The sequence below is a fragment of the Crocodylus siamensis genome, unplaced genomic scaffold, assembly GCF_052110815.1.
Source record: "Crocodylus siamensis isolate JL-2025a unplaced genomic scaffold, ASM5211081v1 HiC_scaffold_141, whole genome shotgun sequence".
Lineage (NCBI taxonomy): Eukaryota > Metazoa > Chordata > Crocodylia > Crocodylidae > Crocodylus > Crocodylus siamensis.
In genome coordinates, this window is record NW_028324551.1 from 1 (window position 1) to 26,138 (window position 26,138).

Consider the following 26,138-nt stretch of genomic DNA (forward strand, 5'->3'; position numbering starts at 1 on the left):
ATTTGAAATTCCTACAGCATTTACAACAGCAGAGGAGAGGGAAGTTGTGGAAAATTTTTCAGCTCAGGTTGCACTGGTATCTACTAAACATTTTGTAGAGATGCCATTTATCACGCAGGAAACTAAGGGATCATCTTGATTAAGTGGGAGAAGCTGGGCTGTGATAATGTTACTATTCCTCAGGCTGGCTTAACAGGAGGCTCCCTGATTCAGGACAGAGAATTGAGTGAGAGGAGGTGGTGGCGCATTAAATGTCATCCCTGGCTGGCCAGGCTGGTGAGGACATTGAGTATTCCAGTGTCCTGGTTGGCCACAATAATGACAACTGTCATTATTTTGGGACTGAAATCCTCCTCGTCCCATCCCATGACCACATCCCCTGCTTCTAAACTGTCCTTGATGGAAACCTTGGCTTCTGCCCCTACCTGAAGTCTGTAATTGTAATAGCATTAGCTTAGTTTCCGTGGATTCCTTTTTCTTTTCCTGGTAGGCTGTACAATGATTTGCAGTGGTGACTAGTTCTGCAAGTGGCTCAGTCTGCCAACCTACAGCAATTGTGCACAACTGTTCCGGGACTTTAGAAAGAAGTCTGTGGACAAAAGCGGAAGCAACTGCTTCTGGGGTAGTTTCAGCTGCATTTTCAATACCAGAATGTCTTTCAAATACTAGTTTCAAATGGTCTCTGTAGTCTGCTGGGGATTCTGCTTTTATTTTGTTTACAATTATGTATTTTGGCCCACTCAGTTTTCCTGGGCCAAATTTTAAGCACAGCCTCAAGGAGGCATCTTGAGGCATCTGCTAAGTGATCTCCAGAGGAGAGCCACGTGCATGATTAGAGGTCAGGAAAACAGACCTTATGACGACAGGCTGAGAGCCATGGGGCTCTTTAGCCTGGGAAAGTGCAGGCTCAGGGGTGATCTGGTGGCCACCTATAAGTTTATCAGGGGTGACCACCAGGATCTGGGGGAACGTCTGTTCACCAGAGCGCCCCAAGGGATGACGAGGTCGAACGGTCACAAACTCCTGCAAGACCGTTTCAGGCTGGACATAAGGAAGAATTTCTTTACTGTCCAAGCCCTCAAGGTCTGGAACAGTCTGCCAGTGGAGGTGGTTCAAGCACCTACATTGAATACCTTCAAGAGTAAATTGGATGCTTATCTTGCTGGGATCCTATGACCCCAGCTGACTTCCTGCCCTTTGGGCAGGGGGCTGGACTCGATGATCTCCTGAGGTCCCTTTCAGCCCTGATATCTGTGAAATCTATGAAATCTCCAGTTCCGGGGTCTTGAGTAGGCCAAGTAGCCTGTGCGATAAGGCAGTTGCGGACCTCAGAGGGCAGAACACTTCTCATTAATTGGTTTAAATCTGCCCACGTTGGATCATAACAATGGATTACAGTTTCTAATTCATCTCTAAATTTCTGGGGCTCCTCTCTGATGTTGGGAAATTGTTTAACAAGTTCTAGGAGATCTCCTGGTGTCCAGGGGATAGGGACTGTGATTGTAGTTACACCAACTTCCAGGGCAAGGTCCAAATGGGGAAAAAGCATAAGCTGAGCCTTTTTAGATTTTAAAGAAGGGGCTGGACCTGGCTAGATCACAGCTTAAACAAGAGGAGGGGGTTGAGATTTCAGGAGACATGGATGTGGGGATGCCCTGGGAGCAGGTGACGGTTGTTGAGTGATAGTTTCCTGGTGAGGTGGGCTAATTCTGCCAGAAGAGCCTATTTGGTTACTTTGGACTTCTTCAGGTTCAGATGGTGCCTGGGACTGATATGGGGGTAGCGCATTAAGAAAATCTATTATATCTTCTGCAGATTCATTCTCAGCTTTTTGTGGATAAAGTTGATTTGGTGCTGATGGTAATTCCTTTATCTGAGATTTCAGTTTCTCTTGGGAGTCCTTAAGACTCCGAACTTGAGATTGTTGACGTCTTTTGAAAGCTTCTTCATACCAATCAAAAAATGTGTCCCACTGAGTCTGTGGTATATTACTACCTCTTAACTCAAGGCCTCTGCAGAAATGAACAATTTTACTTAAATCAAATGTTCCCTCTAGGGGAAACTGCCGGCTAAAATCATCTCTGGTATACCAATTCCATTTGTCTAGAACTACAACTTTTATGGCCATAGTGTGTGTACATGTACAATGCTGGAGTCCCTTTTGGCAGAGCTGGTATGTCTTTAGACTCTCCGCTCCCCATATCTTTAAACTCAATTCACACCGGTCTTTCATACAGGAATGGCTTATTCGAGGTGTCCAGTCAGGTTGTGAGATTTGCAAGTGGCACAGAGATGCTGTGGCTAATGTCCAAAGACAAGACTCCACTGCTATAACAGCATACAATGCAGTTACGGTTAGACACGGCTCATTTATGAGGGTGGGGAAAGGGTAAACCTGTCCACTGGGTCACAAGGTTCTAGTTGGGCCCCCTTGCATTCAAAACTGCCCTTCTGGACAGCCTTGGGGCGGCTGAACCCAACCTTAGTCTCAGACCTGGTCAGTGGCTCATATTTCTGAATTCATACTCTCAGTTCACACAGGGGAATTTCTACATTGAGGCACAAGGTTGAAGAGCATTTCTTTAGTCTCAGGTCCAACATCACTCTGGTTTTTCCTGGCTTTTGCTTGGGCCAGGTGCTCCTCATCCAAGAATCCTTTCACAGCTGCATTTGCTCAGGTAAGTTCTCACCCTGATTTCTCTTTCTTTCCGTGGAGAAGAGCTGTGATCGATCCAGGTAATGAAAGTTCAGACTGTAGTGTATGCAGTGTGTAATGTAATGTGTTGTGTGAACAGGACGTGTAATATTAGTATGTAGCAGAAGGGGAGCAACTCTGCAGACTGTGATGCTGAACTACAAATCCCAGAGGCCTCTGGAAGCAGGAAGAGGAAGTGACGAGCAACCCTGCAGAGTCCGGAACTACAAGTCCCACCTTTCCTTGTGAAAGTGAAAAAACCCTTTTGGCTGTAGTGCTTGTGCCTGAATACATATATCGGTGCTATATTGAATCAATGGTCAATGCTCTCTTTCCCTGGGACTTTTGTTCCCTTTTCCCTTTCCACACAAGTTCTTCGGCTCGCGAAGAGTTAGTGGCAGGAAATGCTTTTTACTAAGGTCAAAGGGCTCAAAGCCTCTCAGGGCAGACTTCTTTTGGAGGAATCTAAAAGTCCCCCCCACACACACAACACTTTCTGTTTCCCCCTGTGAGTGTAAAGAGCAGGCTTGCATCACACAAAGTGCCACAAATGCCCTTTTGCATCGGTAGAAATGCTGTTTCCCTAGTAGCCGGGACACCTACGTGCTCCTGTCTGCGCATGTGCAGCACGCATGCGTGCCCTGCCCAGGAAGCCGCTGAGCCTTTCACTTCCCAGTGTAACGGCGGCTGCAGGGTGGAAATGCGTACGGAAGTTTGAAATTTAAAAATTGGACAGAAAAGCTACAATTAAACCCCATCGCTCTTCTGTTGCAGGAATTAGACGTGGAACTTGCTATCTGACATCCTGAAAAACTTTTTCCAACCGGGCGAAACCGAAGACGTTTCGGAGGCAGATCACAGCACAACGCTTCCCAGCAGGATCAGCCAGGTAGGTGAACTTGGGTTGATTGAGAAACATTCAGGAGACCTTTTAAACCCTCTAAAACACCCCCTTTTTAGGTTATGTAATAATACAGAGATTTGATGATCCTTTGACATTGTTTTATTATTCATGCAAAAACTAAATTATTTGTACATTAACAAATAATTTAATTAAAAATACTTTACAGACATCATAGCAAAAATGAAACAAAACAAAACAAAAACCTCAGAAAAGAACAAAAATCCCCCACAAACCACCCAAACTAAATGGGAAGAAGACTATCTCCACAATGCAGAGCGTATAGCTCATTATGCAGTACGGATCGACACGCCCCACTTCTGCCACAGCCGTCTATGCAATACTCTGAAGATTTGAATAGGGCAAATCTCATGTTGCCTTGAACAGCTCTACTGGCGTGTAACTGTATCTGGACCCCATGTTTTCTTTTTTAATGGTGCACAGTATTATGATTCTAGATCTCATTCATTTGACAGGGTCTAAATGTAATGAAAGCTCTTTATCATCACCTGACTCAGCACATGATTTTTCATGTAGGGGGAAAGGGGGGCATTATCAGGGATAACCCTGGGATTCCTGTTTCAGTTGCTAAATTTCTGTGGAATTTCAGTTTCAGAAACTGCCTCAAGTCTATGCATTCATAAGTTTAGTGAAACCAAGGTTGTTTCCCTGTATACTTGAACTATGTGCTGTCCTCCTGCCATTTAATCCAGTACACAAAGGTGGTAACCGGTGCTCTATGTTCTTCAGGTGAATTCTTTCCTACCATCCCCTTGTGCTTTTGGATCAAGTTTCCGTGAAGAAGATGCCTTCTTCATTGTGTCAAATCTCCACATCGCTGCTGGGTTTTCTCACATTCTTCATTACCTTTCATATTTGCAAGGTGGAATCAGGTAGGTGTCTGCTCCGGATTAATGTGTCCTCTGCTGCTGCTGCAAGATTTATTTAGTTTTTTATTGACACATTGTACCAATTCTACTCGTTTATGGCAAATGCAAAAGAAACTGTGAGAAGTTCCAGATTGTATTAACATCATTGTGTGGGGAAAAAAACCAAACATCTAAAATTAAAAGTTTTCCTCCTTCTCCCCAAGCATAGAGAAGAATAGCTCTTTATCTATCACCCGATCATATTTCCATCTTTCTGTGTGCTTCTAGTTCCTCGTTACCACAGTATCCTAACATCCTCCTTCTCATCACTCCACTGGTTTTTCAAACCAATATTGAGGGGGAAAATTCTCTTTTACATGACATTTCAATGATTTGTATCTAATCCGAAAATGTGATTAAAACATCAAGGCACCAATACATTTTATGGGATACAATGTTCAGAAAATGTCCAGTGAAAAATGTTGACATTTCTATTACAAGAAAAACATATGTTGTATTTACTCAGGATATTCTGTCCTTTCCCAGACACTGGATATCTTAGCTTGGGCAGTAGGTTATAGTTCAGGTTGCTCAGCCCTTTCAATTTTAAGCCTGTGTTTTCAGTTATTTGTCATTTTCCCAGTCCAGGCTGAAAGTCTGCCAGGTGGGTATCCATCTCGTGCTGAATATCTTGGGTTTCTCTTTTTACTTCTGAACTTATTTGGGGGTGTTTTTGGTACATGTTACAGCCCTGTTTACTGTTGTTGGACCTGATCAGCCAGTCACTGCCACGGTGGGGGAAGAGATCGTATTGCCGTGCCGCCTGGCCCCCAACATGAGCGCTGAGAACATGGAAGTGAGGTGGTTCCGGTCTGAGTTTACAAATTATGTTCATCTGTACCGTGGTGGGAGAGATCAGTTTGGACAACAGATGCCAGAATACAGGACAAGGACAGTGTTTTGGAAAGATGGCCTCACAAATGGAAATGTTTCCTTGAGGATTCTCAATATTGGGCTTTCAGATGAAGGGCAATACACCTGCTTTGTTACAGATGGCATTACTGGCGAAGAAGCTGGAATAGAACTGAAGGTAGCAGGTCAGTGGCTTGTGTCTGTCCATCTCCGCATGGTTTTCAGGTTTTTTCTCTTTCAACTTCATGGAACCTATGTATGAATTATTTTACAATTAGTCACTGTATTTCAATTTTTTCTAGCCCTTTTCGCATTTCAGAAACGTATTTCAATTTTTGTCAGTATTTTAGTAATTTTAAGCAACATCTTGAAAGCAGTTAGTTTTTCTTTCCCCTTGATTTCTCAGTGCTTAAGACCTTCTAATTTCCAGCCTAAATTTATTGACATTCAAGTTATATCCATTTTTTCTGGAAGCAACATTGTCTTTTAGCCTAAATAGTAGGGTGGTGTGAAATTTCACAGGCCGTTTTGTTTCGACACTGTTTCGACTCATTGTGAGGTCGAAACAGCTGACTCCCTGCCCCCAGTGAAATGTCGAAACAGCATTGAAACAGCCTTTCTCTTTCGAAGGAACGGACAACAACAGCTGTTCAAATTGACATGAAATTCGAAGGAACGCTGTCCTCTCAACCATCGAAACTCAAGGTGAAACAGAACGGTGCCGTTTCGCACAGCCCTACCAAATACTGCTTTTTCCTTCATCATGTTTACTCCCCAATATAGATACAGATAGCAAACACATCCCTTTCTGCCTCAGTTTTGCTAGACTGAAAAAGCCCAGCTGTTCTCCCAAGATAAATCTTTCTCCTTTGCAATCCCAAACCTCAGTTACAGTGCTAATTTGCTTATTTTTCCATTTAATTTGAACCCTGTCAATCTGTAGTCAGTCAGTTCCCAGGATTATTTTCTACAACCAACCCTTCTTAGCAAAACCTTGTAACCCTTCAGCCTCTAGAGAGACAAGACTTTACCCTGTGATCAGGACTTTTGCAAGTTTAGACAAGGAATTAAGGTACACCTACAATCCCCCTAATTACCACCATTCAGTGATGGGGGAACAACCCTCTCCCTTTCCCCTCCAGCCTTTACCCTATCTTTATTGATGGCTTATTCTAATAATCTACTAACTGTTCTCTGATTGCCTTTGTTCAAATGTCATTGTTCCATGGAAACTTTTGAAGGTGAACTGAACCAGGCTGCTGTGCACTTGGATGATGTCAACGAGTTGGGATTTATGTTCCTATGAAATGTACACTTCTGGGAAGAGAGGATTTCTTATCCTCTTCCTTTCACCTAATTTAGAGTTTTCACTGACGAGGCTGCTTTGTTTTTACATCTAAGAGGCTCGAATACAAATATCTATTATAAAACAATATTCAATACATTTAATTACATTGATCATTACTATAAAATAAAGCAGTAATATAATATATTTGGATTACCTTGTTTAAGCCCCTGTGATCTGTTTAATCTGATTTGCTTCATCTGGACATGCCATTTGCTTTCTTTCCTTTGCTAGATGTCATGTCTGCAAAGGTTCATTCTGTGGTTACTTAGAAACAGGCTTTTAGGACTTTTGCTATAGCCATACTTTGTAGCTCTGCAGAACATTTATCTTTATTGGCAATCAATGATTATTCATGTTTGCGTTACTGTATTCAGTTATTAAAAACACACAGTCATGTAGTAGGATTTCAACTACCTACATTTTGCTTATGGCTAGAATGCAAACTTAATGATTTAGGCTTGTGCTGGTCCAGAGTCTGCACTTCGTATTGTGGTGTTTCAGTCCCTGAAGCCTAAAGCCTACATGTCTGAAGCCTACAGTCTTTTATAATGCCCTCATTACCTACCAACATCAGATCTGAATTACCATAATTTCTCATTGGCTCAATGACTATTTGATGATGAAATTTCTCAGCTGTCACATCCAGGACTATCTAGGCTCTACAGTCGTTAATAGCATTTCTACCCTGCTCTGCAATATCTAGGAAATCTTGAGAGCAGGAATAAGATTTCCACAATCCTTTGCAAAATTGACTCCTGGATTTAAGAAATATAATTTCTTTCTTTTTTAGCTCTAGGCTCTAATCCTATCATCTCTGTGGAGGATTACCAGAATGGAGGGATCCGCATGGCGTGTCGATCAGCTGAGTGGTACCCAGAGCCCCAGGTGCTGTGGAGAAATGCCCAGGGGCATCATATACCATCGCTTTCTGAAATAAAATCCCCCAAGGCAAATGGCCTGTTTGAAACAGAAATTTCTATTGTCATAAATGGAGATTCAAACCAGAACTTGTCGTGTTGGGTCAGGAACAGCCTCCTCGACCGAGAGAAGGAATCAGCAATTTATATATCAGGTCAGTTGCCATCCAAAGCCTCCAGTGAACCACTCTGCTGGAAACCAAGTGAAACATGAAGCAAGCAGACACATGGCTAGCATTTCCACAGGGTCATAATGGAAATCCATTGAACTGTGTATTTGCAGTTGATCAGAATCCAGATTTTATCTCACTCTGAAATTTTATTTGAAGAAACTGGCAGAAACAGTCACTCAAAATATGAATGCAGGATGTTTCTGTACTCTCAAGTTTGCCTACGTGAATTTTTAGTGAGTATTTCATGGGTAGTTTGGTAGCATCTATTAAAGGCTTTTCACTGCACTGCAACACTGTTCATTATTTGAAAATTATCATGTAAAATTAACTAAGTTGTGTGTTGCTGCTCTCTTTTAAGGGTTGTTAAGTGGGGCAGGTGCTTTTTTAAAAGGCCTTTTCCATAGCAGTTGTGCTCCTGAATCCTTCTGCCCTTCCCTACATGCTCAGGGCATTTACAAATGTGCTCCCGGAGGCTGTGGAGCGTGTGAGTGTGGGGGGACTTTAATTAGCTCAGCTCTGAGCTTTAATTTAATGATCCCTGATGCCGTTTTTCAGCACGGTAACACTGATACACGTGTTGCTGTAGGCTGCTGGAGCCCGGTTATTTCCATACCCCAGCAGTTTTTATTAATTCAGTCTGCTTCAACACACTGTAATAACCGCATGTTGGAGCAGGCTCTCTGAACGTGTATAGGAGCCTTCAGAGAGTTCACTGATTCAGGTCACAAATAGAAATATTTTCCTTTGCTGCTGCTATGTGTCAGCATTATTTTGCCTTCCTCCGAACCACTGGGAGTTGCCTGCAGCCAGGGCTGGGGATTTTGCCTGGCTTGTGCCAGTGTCCTGCTGGGGCTATGACCCAGAAGATCCTGGGGTCTTGCCAAGGTCAGACCACTGTGACACATGTGGAGTCAGGAAGGATTTTTACCCCCTGGTTAATTAGTATGAACTGTGGAGGATTTATCTTCATCTGTAGCAGGGGAGCATGGCCCTTTTTCTTGAGTCTCTCAAGCATAATATAACAATCCTCAAACCAAAATGCATTGAGTGCTGTGCCACCCCCCACTCCTGTTTTTCTGTGGCAGTTTAGGGCTTTTTGTCTTGTAGTTGTGTCAGGGTTGACTATAGTTTTTTTTAACACACTAAACAATGGGTTTGTATAGCATGATGGGGATAGACAAGATCCTACCTCAGGCTGGGGCTGGACTAGAAAACCTCTTGAGGTCCCTTCCAGCCCTGCCTTTCTATGCGCACCTATGTACGTGCCCAGTACCTGCTCCTCTGCTTTCTAATTAGAGTGCATCAGAGATGAGTCAATTAATCGAATCTGCTGGACTGTTCTAATTAGGATGCTCCCGCAGCCTCTGTGTCTCATGTATTCGGGATCCCCGAGTTTCAAAATGGTGGTGAGGGCACTTTAATTAACACTCTCCCAACAAGCTTTAATTACAGTGCCACCACCACCATTTTGAAGCACGAACACTGAGTACTTAAGACATTGTGAGACAGTCTAATTAAACACCCCCCCCTCCTCACCCACTCTGGAGCACGTGTAAAGATGAACTATGATTGAATGATTGTCCAATATACATGACAATTGTAGCACCTTGCCTGTAGCATAGATCTGGCTATGGCTATAAGTGCTTATAATGGTACTAGGAAACAGCTCAGGTCTGACCCCACCTTGCCCCTCCTCCCCACTTCAGGTCCAAACCCACACCCGCCTTCCCCCATTAGGGTCTGACCCTGACTTTTCTGAATGGAGGACCCTTTAGCATATAGTTCTGTATGTGTGATTTTTTTTTTTTTTTTTTTAGCTTTTATGCACTGTTTAGATATATCATAGTGCTTGCCCTAGACCTTCCTTCTGAGCATGCTCAGGACCCATTCTACAACTGTGAAGATACTGGAGCATATATGTAATTGCACATAGATCCCAAAGCTTTACTCAGAAAAAAACAACCTATGGCTACCAGTTGTTTCATGATGGAGAAATGGGGGAGGATTTAAAGTATTTCTGGATTTAGTTTCTAGCAGGTTCACAAAAAGATTGATCCTCTTCCATTACAGATAGAACAAGGGTCCAAATTCTGCATAATTGCCAAAAATTGCAGTTACATGGCTACATAATTTCCACTTAGCCATGTAAATATTCCTGTTTATTCATGATAAATCACTATTGCAAGTCAGTACATATTGCTGATTTTTTGCATCCTGTCAGGAGTTGCTGCTGTCATTCATATCTCAGTCAACTCCTGAGAGGAACTATTAATGGATGGCCTTGGAATAAATACATTAGATTTTTTTTTTCACAAATAACAAACTAAAGCAAGCCCTGGGCATCTTGTTTTTCAGCTCTCTTTTTTCCAAGCGTGAATCCCTGGATGGTGGCCCTGAGCGTGATCCTGGTGGTTGTGTTAAGTTTCATAATCCTGAATGTATATCTCTTCAGAATGAAAGGTAAATAAAGGGGGGATATATAGTGTAGTTAGTGAATAATTTTATTCTAATAAATCATGTCTTCCTAATGGTTTTCCTAAGTAGGGACCAGAACAGCCACCTCCCTGCTGGGCCCACCTCGGGCCCCAGGGGAGGCACACCTGGGCCAAAGGTTAGCAAGGAACTAGTTAGGGAGCTTCTGGAGGGGCTGGACGTATTCAAGTCAGCCGGTCCGGACGATCTCCACCCTAGAGTACTAAAGGAATTGGCCGAGGTCATTGCAGGACCCCTGGCACGGCTTTATGAGCGCTCATAGTGCTCTGGTGTGGTGCCGGAGGACTGGAAGAGGGCCAGCGTGGTTCTCATCTTCAAAAAAGGGAGGAAGGAGGACCCAGGAAACTATAGGCCAGTTAGTCTTACCTCAATCGTAGGCAAGCTGTTTGAGAAAATTATGCTGGCACACATCCAGGAGGGGCCAGCAGGGGACTGCATGCTTAGGGGCAACCAACACGGGTTCATCAGTGGCAGGTCCTGTCAGACCAACCTGGTGGCCTTTTACGATCAGATCACCAGATGATTAGATGCAGGGGTAGCAGTGGACATAGTCTTCCTGGACTTCCGGAAGGCTTTTGACACTGTCTCTCACCCTGTTCTCATTAAGAAACTGGGGGACTGTGGTGTCGACACCCACACAGTCAATTGGCTGGAGGGCCGCTCCCAGAGGGTGGTAGTGGATGGGTCCTTCTCATCCTGGAAGGACGTGGGCAGTGGGGTCCCCCAGGGCTCGGTCCTTGGGCCCGCACTGTTCAACATCTTCATCAGTGACTTGGACGAGGGGGTAAAGAGCACCCTGTTCAAATTTGCTGATGACACTAAGCTGTGGGGGGGATGTGGGTACGCTAGAAGGAAGCAACAGGCTACAATCAGACCTAGACAGGTTACAAGGGTGGGCGGATGGGAATAGGACGGGATTCAACAGAGACAAGTGCGGGTGATGCACCTGGGGAGGAACAACCGGCACCATACCTACAGGTTAGGGAACTCCCCTCTTGTCAGCACGGAGGCGGAAAAGGATCTTGGACTCCAAGATGAACATGGGCCGGCAGTGTGGGGAGGCAGTCAGGAAGGCCAACCGCACCTTGTCACGTATTCACAGATGCATCTCGAGCAGCTCCAAAGAGGTGATCCTCCCCCTGTTTGCGGCACTGGTCAGGCCACAGCTGGAGTACTGCGTCCAGTTCTGGGCGCTGCACTTCAGGAGGGATGTGGACAACATGGAGAGGGTCCAGAGGAGGCCACTCGCATGATCAGGGGACAGCAGGGCAGGCCCTATGAGCAGAGGTTACAGGACCTGAACCTGTTCAGCCTCCACAAGAGAAGGCTGAGGGGGGATCTAGTGGCCTGTTATAAACTAGTCAGGGGGGATCAGCAGGCACTGGGGGAGTCACTATTCCCCCTGTGCACTGCCAGGAGTGACCAGGAATAACGGTCACAAGCTGGCAGAGGGTAGATTCAGGCTAGACATCAGGAGGCGCGACTTCACGGTCAGGGCGGCTAGGATCTGGAACCAACTTCCAAGAGAAGTGGTGCTGGCTCCTACCCTGGAGGTTTTTAAGAGGAGGTTAGATGAACATTTTGCTGGGGTCGTTTGACCCCAGTATTATTTCCTGCCGTGGCAGGGGGTCGGACTAGATGATCTACTCAGGTCCCTTCCGACCCTAGAAACTATGAAACTATCAAAGAGTGTATGAATAAGATTTTACAACATCCAACCAAAGGGAGGCAGGTAGGCACTGTGCCACACACCAAACCTCCAGCACAGCAAAGTGCATTTCCCAGGAGGTGTTGCTTGTCTGGGGGTGGGGGGATTCAGGGGTTAAAAATAGCCCCTGGTCCTAAGGCGGGGGGGGGGGGGAGACAGCCTGCCAACACCCCCTGCCTCCTGAAGCACACTGCTCGCCCCCCTGATTCCACCAAACCCTCTCAGACCCCTCCAGATCCCTTCCCATGGACCCTGATTGCCTCCACAATCACTGTGATCCCCTGCGCACTCTCCACCAACCCCTTGATCTCCCATATCACCCACTGTGGACACTGTCTTCCCCCTCCTATGCTTCCCATGGATCCTGCTTCCCTCCCCGGTCTCCCAGACACCTGACTACACACCCTGCCTACTCCCCCCCATACCATTAAGGAAAAGTGAAGCTCTTATTCTGTTAAAACTTCGATAATTTTATGTCCTTGAAATAGGTATATACCTTTTGATAAACATCTCTACACTCATATGGTTAGTCAAACACTACAGTATATTTAATGTCATGCCCCCAGTAGTCTGTGTAAGTAAACAGCTGCTCAGCACCACTGTGGTAGGTGGGGGCTACTTTTCCACTGCTTTTTTCTGGTTTCATAAGCAAATGAGCTTTTCTAGACGTTGAGCAAACTCAAGAATCTCAAGTCTTTAGACTCAAGCAGGTACTAGATCCCATCCTGAAACCACTAGAGGGATTTATGTACCACCATAACATCTCCCTACACAGCTACATGGAAAAGTACAATACCATCCCCTGACACAACTCCCACCTGGAGCTTGCCCCTTCTACCCTGGAGCTCTTGAGCTGAGGCTTCCTCCACCTTAGGCTGTCATACCAGTCATGCTACCGTACAGGACGTCTCAGCAACCCTCAACCCACTTTTCTCTTACAGCATCAAAACTCGTATAGACTTCACAATTTTAGAAGGCAGCGAACGTGCACACAGACTTGATTCACCAGTCCCATATATTCAAATTCTTAAAAAGCAGATAAAAGCAAGTTAGCACAGTCAAAGTAAGCACAAAAGAGTTTCCCACTTCTCTTACCTATGCACGCCAACAAGGATAGGCAGAAAAGAGACAGAGTTCTCAGCAACTGGACCCTGGATACTACTGGCAGTATGCAGATAAACACCACAGAGAGCTTGTCACACACAACACAAAGTACCAGGCTTAAATCTATGAGGTTGTTGTGAAGCACTTCATCAATGTATCTTTTTTTTTTCCATCCAGGAAACCTTCAACGGGAACTTGGTAAGTTTTTCTCTGTGTCCAACACAGCTTTTTCCCTGGTATTCAGTGTAGCTAGAGCTAGCTGTTAGATTCCTTCTCTCCATGCTGGAAAGAACAGAAAACTGGCAGTGACACTAAGATGCCCTTGGTTGGGAACGCTTTGCTCAGAGCCCTCAGGCTCTCCTTTCCTGGCCTCTGCCATTGTTATTAGCCGAGAGCACTGCCGCTGTTGCAGCAGTTCATGGAGTGAAATGGGAACATCAATGTAACTGGAGATGCAGCCATTAATTATTTTGAACAGTGGCTTAAGATGGCATCACAGTGTGGTTGGGAATCATTGAAGGGACTTAAACATGTGCCTCATGTATACAAAGTACCCTAAGCCATGGAGAAAATAGGCAGCTTTATTCTGTATCTACCAGAAACTTCTCAGTCAGGTCAGAGAGAATGATTAACTGCGATCCAGCCTAAGTGGCAATAAGAGGAATATCTCTGGAGCCAGGCCCTGCCCCAGGAAATGGTACAGCAGGCCCAAGTCAGTGGTGTCTTTGGATACTGAGGCTCCCTGGTGACTGCAATTTAGAGAGTGGCCAAGCAGCACCTAGAGGTTTGACATCCCTTGTAATGGATGAGGTCTGTAGGGATTTACTGACACCAAAGGACAGTGTCCCAGTTAGTCCTCCCACATGTTGCCCCATCTGTGTCCAGCATCACTGTGGTCATTCCTGGCTTTCTTTGGGCCAGATGCTCCTCATCTAAGAATCCTTTTACAGCTGCATTTGTTCAGATAAATTCTCACCACGATTTGTCTTTGTTTCAGGGTGGAAAAGAGCTGTGATCTGTCCAGGTAATGAAAGTTCATACCTTGGGAGATCATTGAGTCCAGTCACCCCTGATAAACTTATAGGTGGCCATCAGATCACCCCTGAGCCTGCGCTTTTCCAGGCTAAACAGTCCCATGGCTCTCAGCCTGTCATCATAAGATCTGTTTTCCTGACCTCTGATCATGCGCGTGGCTCTCCTCTGGACTCTCTCAAGCTTCTCCACATCCTTTTGAATTGTGGAGCCCAAAACTGGACGCAGTACTCCAGCTGCGGTCTCACCAAGACCGAGTACAAGGGGAGAATGACGTCCCAGGATTTGCTCGAGAAGCTTCTATGGATGCAAGCCAGCGTTTTGGTCACTTTATTAGCCGCAGCATCGCATTGCAGGCTCATGTTCATCTTGTGGTCAATGATGACCCCCAAGTCTCTTTCTTCTGTAGTGCTATCCAACGTAGCACTGCCGAGCCTATAGGGACACTGCAGGTTTTTCCTCCCAAGGTGGAGAACCTTGCATTTTTCGGTGTGTAAACACCATCAGGTTCTCGTCTGTCCATTTGCTGAGCTTGTCCAGGTCAGCCTGGATCACCCGCCTGTCTTCTGGCGTGGATGCTTTGCCCCAAAGTTTGGTGTCATCGGCGAACTTGGCCAGTCCACTCCTGACTCCAATGTCCACATCATTAATGAAGATGTTGAACAGTATGGGTCCAAGGACAGAGCCTTGAGGGACCCCACTGGTCACAGGGCACCACGATGAGTGACTGCCATCAATTACAACCCTCTGGGTCCGACCACGGAGCCAATTTCCCAGCCAGCGGATCGTGGTGGAGCCAAGGCCACAACTGGCCAGTTTGGCCAAGAGGTGATCATGGGATACCAGATCAAAAGCTTTTTTGAAGTCAAGATATATGACATCAATCTCTTCTCCCTCGTCCAGGTGATAGGTCACCTGGTCGTAGAAGGAAATGAGATTGGTCAAACAAGACCTACCTGTAACAAACCCGTGCTGGCTATCCCTTAGGATGTTAGCCTGGGCCAGTCAATCAAGGATGGCCTCCTTAATAAACTTTTCTAAGATCTTCCCCAGGATAGAAGTCAGGCTAATGGGCCTGTAGTTAGCCAGATCCACTCTCCTCCCTTTCTTGAAGATCGGCACCACATTGGCCTTCTTCCAGTCTTTGGGCACTACACCAGAGCGCCAGGAGTTTTCAAAGATCTGTGCCAGGGACTGGGCTATGACGCTCGCCAGCTCCTTGAGTACCCTGGGGTGCAGATTGTCAGGGCCGGATGACCTGAAGGTATCCAGCTTCTCAAGATGTTCCTTCATGAGGTCAGCATTTATGGAGGGTAGGGGATCCCCCTCACATGGATCTCCCTGTCCCATAGCAGGCATGGGCATCCCATGTGACTGATGAAAAACTGATGCAAAGTACCTATTTAATAGGTTGGCTTTTTCCTGGGCGTCAGTTGTCAGTTGCCCCATCCGGTTCAGCAGGGGTCCAACATTGCCCTTGCTTTTCCTCCGGCTCCCCACATATCTGAAAAAGGACTTTTTGTTGACCTTTTGAGTCAATGGTCTCTTCCTGTTATTTCAATTCCCCTTTTTTCTATCCAGTCAAATTGTTAGGCTCACTAATAGTTTCTGGCAAGAAGTGGTTTTTACTAAGGTCAAAGAACTCAAAATCTCCTTCTGGCCACTTTTCTTTTTTTGAAGGAACCTAAAAGCTCCCCCCTCCAACACCCAGCACTTTCTGTTTCCAATTGTGAGTGTAAATGGCAGGTTTGAATCATGTAAGTGCCAATTGCTCTTTTGTACAGGTAGAAATAGTGTATCCCCTGCAGCCTGGACATGTAACTACACCTGTGTCATCTGAGCATGTGGAGCAGGCTGAGTATTGGCCAGGGGGGTACACTGCTACGTATGTGTGTCCCTTCTGGATGTGTATTGGTGTTGAAACCTTGAAAATGAGAGATGGCCAGGAATATGTAACTAGCAGGCATCAAACTGCACAAGATGGGGCAGCCCTTCTATTTTAGCTCCTACCTTTGCCTGCTTAGGGCACTTGTTCAGGAAACCAGAGATCTGGGTGCTAGTTGCCTTTTACCCCAAAAGGTTTGAACCTCTTTTCCTCTCTTTCTGCCTCTCATTTCCAAGTGCAGTGCTTTACTCATCATAGCACCATTCATGCCTTCCCCCAGGTTGCCTTGCTTGTTACCAGATTTGCCTATCACTTTGGGGTGCCCTCATTTATTAAGGATACGTTTCTAGGGGCATTTGTAATTCTATCAATGTGCTGCTTGTGTTACTTGTGTTTCTATATGGAGCTGTATATGTCCCTTCTGCAAGTCTTCACCCCCCCAGTGGAGCTATCTTGCAGGACGCTGTTTCAATGGGGCTGGGTTCTTCCAGTCACCCGGCTGGGTAAATCAGGATGGACTGGCTGACACCCTCATATGCCAGGAATCAGTAAATTAAGGTCACAATAAAATGAAGTCAGACGCAAGCACACAGATAAACAGAATACTGTTGAATCCAGCTGGATGTCTAGCTGACACCCTCATGGCCCAGCATTCAGTTCATAAGGGCACGTGTGAGACAAACTGGGTCAATCAGCCTGTACAAGCTGTTCCCCTTGTGTGTCTCAAACTCAGCTCGTCCCAATCTTTTGCCCTAACTGTCCTAGTAGTGGTAGTCTTCTGATGAGCAGACCCCACAGTATTTCTGGGCTCCACAGGGATCTTTGGCTTAGGTAAAAGAAGTGTTGCTGCAGAGCAAGTGGGGAAGGAGAAGTAGAGAAGGAAAAATATACCCAGTTACTACCAGTTTGACTATCAAGGTTGTTTATTGCTAAGTATATTAAACAGATAATTCATATATGTGTACTAGTAATTTATATACGTGTACTAGTAATAATAGACATGCAAAGGAAAACACAACAATTACAATACAGCTTACAGCCTTGTCCCAAATGGTTCTAAAATCTCTCCGCTATGCAGCTCTCCAGGAGTTGGGTACATAATAAGAATACGTTAAATCACTCATACATTGAAAGTATCCTCAGATTTTGGCTTCTGTGAAGAGCTAGTCACTTAGAAGCAGCATGTATCCTGTCTTTGAAAGCCTGCCTGGCCCAAGTAGAGGTTGGTTGGAAGAGGTAATAGGAACTTGACAAAGAGGCCTGTAGGTCAGTAATAATATAGGCACAATTTTGATGGGAGGCTTTCGTTTAGTCTTAGGCTCATACATGCCTAAGTCACTTGGATAGTACTGAACATTGTACCCACAGCCCATTATTTCTTGTCTCTTCTCTGTTGCTGGTTAGGCACATTGTGACCCCCTTTCCTCACAGTGGTGCCCTGTCTGCATGGACAAACACTTGCGAGAGCTGGCAACTCTGAAGAGGAAAGTCCAAATCCCCTCCTATGTGACACTTCCCCAAAATGTTTATGTCATATTGCCTGGAAGTAGAAGGAAACACTCTTGTACTTCCTGCCACAATTACTCCATAGGCCTGCCCATTCCTGCATTTAACTCAAGGTGGGATGTTCCACTATATGAAAGGCAGCAGGAGCAAGTCTTCATTAATAGTCTTGTCATGCTTCCAAAGAGTGTGTGCAGGGGAAGTTCTCTTTAGTATCAGCAACTATGTCAGCAGTAGAGTTGTAAGAAACACCAATGACTGGTAAGTGTGTGGTCCTGTGATGGAGAAGCCATTCACAGTGTCTGTGTCTTGGTTATTAATTATGGCGCACTGAAGTTTTAGATCTATTTTTTCCCAATGTGATATTGCATGCAGTAATGCATTGTTTATACATCTCTTCTAATGAGTTCTCATCTCTGATTCTGTGGTTGCTTTCAGGGCTGGGACAAACTGCACCGCCACTGGAAAAAGGTACTATGTTCAGATTATATCAATTGCGAAGTCTCACCAGCATTGGGAACCTATCAATTAGATCCTTTAATAGATTAATACTATCAAGATTAACATATGAATTAATTATAATTAAGATTAATGTATGTATTAATGAATGAGTGGAGCTGTGTCCTCTGACATTTCTAGAGCAGTACTGGTGGATGGCAGGGAGGGTAATGAATAAGGGATCGATCATGCTACATATATCTAGAGCTTAGCGCTCTTGTCCTATAGCATTGCCTTTTTCCTCTGTTGGAGGAACTCTTTTATGTTCTTATGTTCTTACTGAGTGTGGAAACACATAACAATGAATGGTTCCAAAATGTCACTGATTGGGGACTGGTTCACAGTTGGTGGTTGTCAGAGATGTCCACATGTCCAGTGCACTAGCAGTCTAGGTAAGACAATTACCCTTCAAGCACTGAAGTGCAGTGGCTGTGACAACCAGGGCTGGGGCAGAGTGAGCACCCAGCCCAGGATGTCTCGCAGGGGATGGGTTCAAGGGAGCTAATCAATAAACAGTGCCACAAAAGAGGGGGGAAAAGAGGGGCAATAGGATTCTGGCCACATACCAGAGTAGCCAGTTGCATCAGTGGGTTGCGGGGGAGGAGGTGGGAAGAGCAATGCAATGTGGGATGCCTGGAAGACCAACCAGACCCATGTCAAGGACCATTTGGTATCTACTGAACCAAAGTACAGTGAGCTGGTTCAAAAGAAAATGTGATTTTCCTGGTACAAAATTAACCTGGTCCAGAAAGTTTTAAAACCACTTTAACAGGCTTGTATGTCCATCTGTTTTGAGTTCATTAAGGTGCATTTCACCTAGTCTAAGCCAAGAAACAGACATTGCCAAACTGAAGGGGATCAGCTGTAGTATGACATATCACATTAGAAACTGATCTGCTTTACCGAGTGACACACATTGCCCCTTGTCGCACCCTGGGCCTCCTGCCTGATGCAGGACAACAGATGATGTGTTCCCGGTCCCTTCCTGCCTCACACCAGGTCCTGCAGTGACACAGGTGCCAGGGCATCCTTAGTGCCCTGAGCCTCCTTGTCAAGATCCACGCTGACCCGTGCTACAGGCACAAGCAGTTCAGGATGGGGTGGAGGGAGACTAGGTTGCAGGAGTCAACGAATCTGCAGCAGGGGTCAGGACGTTCATGCCTGGAAGCTAAGGGCACTGGAGATTACTCGGCTCCTGTGCCCCCTACACTGGGACTCACCCTGATCTGTTCCTCTGCATGAGGCATGGGTCAGTGCAAGACCTAGCACAGGTCCCAGGGTGGAAGCCCTGGGTCATACAAATCTTGAAGAGAAGTCATGAGGCTCACAGGAGTCCCTGAGTCTTGTGCCTCCATACCAGGACACACACTGGCTTTCCCCATTTACAGTGATGTGCCCCAGGCCTCTTTCTACATGAGAAAATCAGGTGGGTCCCTCAGAGGCTTGAAGGGATCAGGATTGGGCTGTTCAAGCCCCCTCAGGCTGCCAGAGCACCTGCCCAGGGTGAAGAACGTGTTTCTGCCCTAAGAGTTATGTGTGTCCATGCCCCATACGATATATCCCTTATTTTCTCTCCACGTGGTAGTGGGTGGGGAAGTCACTTCTCAGGGCAGGACTCCCACATCCTCATGCTTTTCAAAGCACACCATGAGATGTGGCAGCCCATGACACGGTACTGGATCTGCATGGGACTGCATCTCCTCTTCCAGACCCTGCTTTGCCTGCCTCCTGCAGAGGTTTCTGAGCAGTCCCTCCTCCCTTCCTCCTGGCCTCCCCCATCCCCTCAATTCCCTGCCATGTTTGGCTACACAGTCAGCGAAGTGACCCAGCCACCATCACAGGCCAGGCCTCCTCCAACTCAACCACGAGTTGCCCCTGTTCCTACCCCCTTATTGCCTGTGTTATGGATGAGGCAGGACAAAGTCATGATCTGTGGAAAAGGGGCAAAGTGAATTTTCTGTCTCTGAAAGAACAGCCCTAAAAATACAGAAAAGGGGAAATGGAGAAAATAAGAATTATAGTTAAACTTTGGAGACAGCAAGAAAAATATGGGTATTTCAAGCAACAAACTAGAGAGAGAAAGGAGACATAATATATATACAATGATTAAGGTAGTAGGAGAAAGACAGTTCAGTGAGAAAACATGACGGGACAAAGACTTGAAGGCCTTAGTGCTGTGGGGCCAGGATCAGAATAGTTTTGGGTGGAATAACAATGAAAAGGGACTTGAGGTTGGCCAGAAAGTCAGGAGAGAGCAGGAAGCTGCCTGCTGAATTGGTCTGAATAAAAGGGCATTGGAAGGGAGTGGAGTTGGTCAGGGTGGCTGAGTGGAGGAGTTGTGTGAGCTCGTATCTGCACATTTATACACCAAGACAACTGTGTCTAAACCGCTACTTTATGGTTCCCCTGCCCTATGTCTATCTCTACTGCCTTCCTTTGGTTTCTCTCTCTGCTGTCTCCTTCCTACCCAGTACTGCTCTGTCTTTCTCTTTGTGATCTCGTCCCTTGTAAGTCTGTCCACTCTCCGCTAGCTTTCCCTCCTTTCCTCTTGCTTTTTCTTCCCCCAAATCTGCTTGTCATCACAATGAGTGGTGATGTGGGAAAGGAAGCATCCAGCGTTTCTCTCCCCTGCAGTCATTGGGCCTGTATGTGAGGGCATGTGACTCACCTTTTATTTCCATTCTTCCAAACTGGGGACACAGCAGTTCTTGAAACAATCACTGACTCGTTAGGAACTAGTTGGGAACTAATCTAAATCACACTTGCTGCAGGCCCAGACAGATGGAGCAGAGCCCTTTCCACCGAGGAATCTCTTAATATGAGTTGGAAGAGCAGGCGAGTTGCTGTGATTTCAGTAGTTCCTGGGGTTGCTCTCCCCTTCCATTCAACCATCATGATGTAATCTTTCATCTTTCCATATTAATTAGAGGACGGGCACTTGATGCCCAAAACTTTGTCCAACAGCTCTTCCAACCAAAGACTGCAGCACTGGTGTCATCGGGAAGGCTTTGGCTTCCATGACCACAGTCTAGTCTTTGGAGAGAGAGGCAGCGAGCTGTTGGGAAGAGATGGTCTTCACCTCTCTCTGTTGGGGAGGAGGCTCTTCTCAGCCAGACTGGCTGACCTGCTCTAAGCCTGCCGGGGGATGGGGGGACTACTGCCACTGCTGGCCCACCGAGTGGCCCTTGCAAAGCCAGGAGGCCAAGGCACGTAAGGGATCCCACCCCAGCCCCAGCCTTGGAGCAAAATATAGGCAAGAAAAGAGCCCCTAAGGGGACACTTGTGTGTCTGTACACAAATGCCAGGAGCCTGGGGAATAAACAGGAGGAACTTGTTCTCCTCCTAAATGGAAATAACTACTATGTCATTGGGATAACGGAGACCTGGTGGGACTCCACCCATGACTGGACCACAGGTATAGACGGCTATACTCTGTACAGGAGGGATCGAGTGGACAAAAGGGGTGGGGGCGTAGCTCTCCATGTCAAGGAAAGCTACGCGTCCCTGCAGGCTGACATTGGGACCCACGGTGGACGACTTGAGACCCTCTGGGTTAAAATCCGTGGGGAGCAAGGTGCAGGGGATACTATGGTGGGGGTCTACTACAGACCACCTACCCAGAGTCAAGACCTTGACCAGGAGTTCACCGGGTGTGGAAGAAATCAAACCTTCGCGTTATGGTTGAATCAGAACTGACAGAGCCGGCTTTTCTTTATTTAGGGCTATACTGTGATCACAGGGAGGATTCCAGACAGCAAGGGGAATCGCCCACTTGTCTGTTTCAGAGGAATCCTCGGACTATATAAGTTTACAAGCATATTTATACTTAAGACAGAGGGAGAAAAAAATACGACCTTGGACAGTAAATCACTGATCTAACTACACACACAGACATACAGGCAGTTTACTTAAAGAAGAGTGAAACATTTTGCTTATAGAAATAGTTATCAGCTTCTGTTTCTCAGAGAGAAAAATAAACTTAACATCCATACACAGGGTAATATATCAAGAGAAAAACCAGGCATGCAGGATTCCTTATCTCAGAACATTTAACTGAAATAAGCAGTATCAGCACCTCTGGTTTCTGTCTATTTTCTTAGTCGAGTTAGGAGCCAGGTTAAATTTATTACCACACAGGGAATTGGCTGAGGCCGCACAATCCCGGTGTATGGTTGTCATGGGAGACTTTAACTACCCAGATATCTCATGGGAGGAGCACTCGGCCAAATCCAAGTGATCGCAAAGCTTTCTCTCATGTGTGGACAACCTCTATCTGATGCAGGAAGTCCACGGGCCAACAAGAGGTAAAGCGCTGCTCGACCTCGCACTGGCAACCGGGGATGACCTAATTGGCAACCTAACAATCGAAGGGAAGCTGGGTGACAGTGATCATGATCTGATCACCTTCACCATCTACCGTAAAGCTGGCAAGTCAGTCAGTTGTACAGAAGTCCTCGACTTCAGGAAAGCTGACTTCGACAAGCTAAGGAGGCTTGTCAGAGGCCCTAAAAGGCCACAACCCGATGGAGAGGGGAGTTCAGGACAAGTGGTTGCTCCTCAAGGGACCAATCCTGGATGCGCAAGCAAAGTCCATCCCGTCTCAGAGGAAAGGCAGCAAAAGGGCACAGCAGCCCCCTTGGCTCTCCAGGGAACTGGCAGACCTCCTACATCTTAAACGGAAGACCTACGAAGGATGGAGGACTGGAACCACCGCCAAGGAGGAATACTCTGCTGTGGTCCAGACTTGCAGAGAGCAAATCAGGAAAGCCAAGGCTGCGATGGAACTCCAGCTAGCTACAAATATCAAGGACAATAAAAAGCGCTTTTTTAGATATGTGGGGAGCCAGAGGAAAAGCAAGGGCAACATTGGACGCCTGCTAAACCAGATGGGGCAACTGACAACTGATGCCCAGGAAAAAGCGAACTTGCTAAATGGGTACTTTGCATCAGTTTTTCATCAGCCCCATGGGACGGCCCTGCCCACTATAGGTCAGGGAGGCCAGGGTGAGGGAGATTCCTTGCCCTCCATCGAAGCTGACCTTGTAAAGGAACACCTTGGCAGGCTGGATACCTTCAAGTCAGCCGGCCCTGATGGGTTACACCCCAGGGTACTCGGGGACCTGGTGAGCATCATACCTCAGCTCCTGGCACAGATCTTTGAGAGCTCCTGGCGCTCTGGTGAAGTGCCCGATGATTGGAAGAGGGCAAATGTGGTGCCTATCTTCAAGAAAGGGAGAAAAGTAGATCCGGCAAACTACAGGCCCATCAGCCTGACCTCTATCCTGGGGAAGGTCTTGGAAAAGATTATCAAGAAGGCCATCCTTAACAGACTAGCTGAAGGCAATATCCTGAGGGATACCCAGCATGGGTTTGTTGTGGTAGGTCTTGCTTGACCAATCTTATTTCCTTTTATGACCAGGTGACTTATCACCTGGACAAGGGGGAAGAGATCGATGTCGTATACCTTGACTTTAAAAAAGCCTTCGATCTGGTATCCCACGATCACCTCTTGGCTAAACTGGCTAACTGCGGCCTTGACGTCACCACGATCTGCTGGCTGGGGAACTGGCTCTGGTAGGACCCAGAGGATGGTGGTCGATGGGAGCCAATTGTCTTGGTGCACTGTGGCCAGTGAGGTCCCACAAGGCTCTGTGCTAGGGCCTGTACTGTTTAACATCTTCATCAGTGATGTGGACATTGGTGTCAGAAGTGGACTGGCCAAGTTCACTGATGACACCAAACTCTGGGGCAAAGCATCCACACCTGAGGACAGGAGGGTGATCCAGGCAGATCGGGACAGACTTATGAAATGGGCGGACGAGAACCTGATGGTGTTCAACACCGAAAAATGCAAGGTTCTCCACCTGGGGAGGAAAAACCTGCACCATGCTTATAGGCTTGGTAGTGCTATGCTGGTTAGCACTACAGATGAAAGGGACTTGGGGGTCATGGATGACCACAAGATGAACATGAGCCTTCAATGCGATGCTGCGTCTAGTAAAACGAGCAAAACACTGGCTTGCATCCATAGATGCTTCTCAAGCAGATCCCGGGACATCATTCTCTCACTGTACTTGGCCTTGGTGAGGCTGCAGCTGGAGTACTGCGTCCAGTTTTGGGCTCCATAATTCAAAAAGGATGTGGAGAAGCTTGAGACAGTGCAGTTGAGAGCCACACACATGATCAGAGGTCAGGAAAACAGACCTTATGATGAGAGGCTGAGAGCAGTGGGGCTATTCAGCCTGGAAAGCGCAGGCTCAGGGGTGATCTGGTGGCCACCTATAAGCTTATCGGGGTGCTCATAAGGATCTAGGGGAACGACTGTTCACCAGAGCCCCCCAAGGGATGTACAGGGTCGAACAGTCACAAACTCCACTGTGACCGGTTCAGGCTGGACATAAGGAAGAACTTCTTCACTGTCCGAGCCCCCAAGGTTTGGAACAGACTGCCGCCTGAGGCGGTTCAAGCGCCCACTTTGAACGCCTTCAAAACACATTTGGATGCTTATTTTGCTGGGATCCTATGATCCCTGCTGACTTCCTGCCCCTGGGGCAGGGGGCTGGACTCGATGATCCTTCGGGGGGTCCCTTCTAGCCCAAATCTATGAAATCTATGAAACTATATAGCCAGACCAATAAAAGATACCACAAAAACATCCTGGTCTCCTGGACATTTCCTGAACCATTGCAGCCAGAGCAGTACTCCAGCCCTCTGTATTAAGACACCAAATGCACTTCCTGACTTCTAACACAACTAACTGTCTCTTTGCGTAAGTCACTTTTGGCTCCCTCGCTCCCTCTTCCCCACACCTTATCTCTCCACTTTCACCTTCAGCCTTTCCTATTTGTGTATATATTTTACTCCCTCCCATCTGCTATGCCTTAGGCTGTTCCTTTTGGGTAAGCTCTGGAAACTGGGAAATTGGACCTGCACGTGAGATCTGGGGCACAACACATCTTTGTGACATGTGGACTGTTCTGGTCCAAGTTTTAATTTCTTTGGCTGTGGCTGCTGGAGTGGGAATGTCTCTCCGGGAAAGGGCCTGAGAGTGGGGACGGTGGAGCAGGGTGGGATTGAAGACAAGCAGTGGACAGTGCAGAGGGAGATGAGCTGTATCCATGCTCTCCCCTTCACACCCTCTCCTGGGCTCTCCTGAGCCCCCAGGGTCTCTCATCCCTGCCTGTGACCGGCAGGTGCAGGAGGGGAACGAGGCCGTGTCCCAGCCCTGGCCCAGCCGGGGTGTTTCTGTCCCTGGCCCGTCTCTTCCTGCCGGGGGGAATCGGCCCTGCCCTTTGCTGAGGTCTCCGGGCTCCTTCCTGCTCGGGTCAATCCCGGATTCACCTCCAGCTGCAGCCAAAGCTGCCCCTGCCTCGATCACCCCCTGTCCTTGGGCTGAGCTCTGCTCCTCACGCTCCTGTATCTCCTTTCCCCGCAGAGGAGGTGACTCTGGATCCACACACGGCTAATCCCTACCTCGTCCTGTCTGGGGATGGGAAGAGTGTGAGAGGACAGACACGTGCGCGGCCGGATCTGCCCAACAATCCTGAGAGATTTGACACTAGGCGCTGTGTGCTGGGTCGTGAGGGATTCACCTCAGGGAGACACTGGTGGGAGGTGGAGGTGGGGGAGGGGAGATGTGGGCCGTGGGGGTGGCCAGCGAGTCTGTGAGGAGGAAGGGAGAGATCAGATTTAGCCCCGAGGAGGGGGTCTGGGCTGTGCTATTGGGCGTCAGTACAAGGCTCTCACTGCCCCTGATCGCACCCCCCTGTCCCTGCACCGGGCGCCCAGCAGGGTCGGGGTCTATCTGGACTGCACATTGGGGCGGGTGTGGTTTCTCGATGCTGACACCGGGGCCCCGATCTTCACCTTCCCGCCGGCCTCGTTCGCGGGGGGCAGGATCCGGCCCTGGTTCCTGGTGTGGGACGAGTGAAATCAGGCTCAGCTGGCGCCAGTGAGAGGAAAAGGAAACGTGCAAGACAGGACCTGTTCGTTGTCCCCTCTAGCTTCAGTCGTGCTCATGTCTGTGACCTTGGAGGACTCCTCTCACTGCAGACGATCAGCTGCGCCGTGTCCGTGACCCTGGACGCGCAGGTTGGGTTT

At 47.2% G+C, this 26,138-nt stretch overlaps 1 pseudogene across 1 annotated transcript; it reads left to right on the forward strand.

Annotated features, from left to right (window-relative positions):
• The first annotated feature begins 2,965 nt into the window (after positions 1 to 2,965).
• LOC149851838 (butyrophilin subfamily 1 member A1-like) lies at positions 2,966 to 26,132 on the forward strand (annotated as a pseudogene). The gene is made up of 9 exons (XR_016439514.1): positions 2,966 to 3,584; positions 4,347 to 4,489; positions 5,215 to 5,562; positions 7,516 to 7,797; positions 10,171 to 10,275; positions 13,298 to 13,318; positions 14,118 to 14,144; positions 17,979 to 18,011; positions 25,474 to 26,132. The product of XR_016439514.1 is annotated as a butyrophilin subfamily 1 member A1-like (transcript).
• The last annotated feature ends 6 nt before the right edge of the window (positions 26,133 to 26,138 follow it).